Source organism: Bos mutus, chromosome 15 (genome assembly GCF_027580195.1).
Source record: "Bos mutus isolate GX-2022 chromosome 15, NWIPB_WYAK_1.1, whole genome shotgun sequence".
Classification (NCBI taxonomy): domain Eukaryota; kingdom Metazoa; phylum Chordata; class Mammalia; order Artiodactyla; family Bovidae; genus Bos; species Bos mutus.
This window is the reverse complement of record NC_091631.1, coordinates 10,406,031-10,407,640: the sequence shown is the minus strand read 5'-3', so window position 1 is coordinate 10,407,640 and position 1,610 is coordinate 10,406,031. Positions and strand designations below refer to the sequence as shown.

Genomic DNA, 1,610 nt, shown 5'->3' with positions numbered 1-1,610 from the left:
CTCCACACCAAGCAAGGAGCATCAAGAGTGTGTCTCGGTTGCTTTGTTCTTTTTACAAACTATAGATATGTACAGTTGAAAACTCGGGATTTCTAGCCAATGACCATAGAATTAACACACCACCTTACAAATTAAAAAAAAAAAAAAAAAAAATGCCAGAAACATCTTTAAATGCCTTGTCACACCAACAGCAAAGTGCACAGAGTGAGGAGAACACGAGAGCCTTTTCATTTTAAAAATGTTTGGAAATATGTACAACTTTGATACAGTTTCCAGGTGCTCCAGACACCCATGGCACTTAACGTAAACCACTGACAATTGCTAGAGCACTTTCAGAGACTAAGATATGATCATGATCCAATCTAATTAAACCTAATAAGGGCAACAGACACATCTTGGGTGAGAGGTGTGTCAATCAAGGCGACTCAAGGTATTCACAAGCAGATCAACAGTTTGTTTTTTTTATTCATCCTCTTCCTCCTCCTCCTCCTCCTCCTCCTCCTCCCTCATCCTCTTCGCCTTCCTCTTCCACCTTTTCCCGGCAACTTTAGCAGCACCCTTGGCGCCATCAAACTTCCCTTTAGACTTATAGTCAAGACATCCTTCTCATACTTCTCCTTCAGCTTTCTTGTTGATATATGGCTGCTTCTCACTATCACTTGCTTATTCCACATCTCGCCCAGCTTCTTTGCCACATCATCTTAGCAGACTTGATCTTCAAGGAATTCCGAGCAGAATAGGAAAATCCAGACGGTGGTCTCTTGGGGGCATTAGGGTCCTTCTTCCTTGCCTCCCTTAGCTGGTCCATAATCCTTCATTTCCATCATAGCTTCCGCCTTTGCCATTTCATCGCATTCTCTTTCCCGACATGGTCTTCCACCTCTCAGAGCATTTCTTGGAAAATTCAGCAAAATTGACAGGGACCTCTGGGTTTTTCTTCTTATGTTCCTCTCTGCACGTCTGCACAAAGAAGGCATAAGCAGACATCTTGCCCTTTGGTTTCTTGGGATCACCTTTAGCCATCTTGACTGTATTGTTCTCTGGGCAGCGAGGGCACGACTGACAGCCTCGCTAGCTGCCTCCACGAGAGCCGCCTGAATGTTGAGCTTTAAGCCAACTTTTTCACTCTCCTCTTTCACTTTCATCAAGAGGCTTTTTAGTTCCTCTTCACTTTCTGCCATAAGGGTGGTGTCATCTGCATATCTGAGGTTATTGATATTTCTCCCAGCAGTCTTGATTCCAGCTTGTGCTTCTTCCAGTCCAGCGTTTCTCATGATGTACTCTGCATATAAGTTAAATAAGCAAGGTGACAATATACAGCCTTGACGTACTCCTTTTCCTATTTGGAACCAGTCTGCTGTTTCATGTCCAGTTCTAACTATTGCTTCCTGACCTGCATACAAATTTCTCAAGAGGCAGGTCAGGTGGTCTGGTATTCCCATGTCTTTCAGAATTTTCCACAGTTTATTGTGATCTACACAGTCCAAGGCTTTGGCATAGTCAATAAAGCAGAAATAGATGTTTTTCTGGAACTCTCTTGCTTTTTCCATGATCCAGCGGATGTTGGCAACTTGATCTCTGGTTCCTCTGCCTTTTCTAAAACGAGCTTG

At 43.4% G+C, this 1,610-nt stretch overlaps 1 pseudogene; it reads right to left on the bottom strand.

The window, feature by feature from the left end:
* Positions 1-462: 462 nt before the first annotated feature.
* Positions 463-1,033, bottom strand: LOC102267173 (high mobility group protein B3 pseudogene; annotated as a pseudogene).
* Positions 1,034-1,610: the final 577 nt, after the last annotated feature.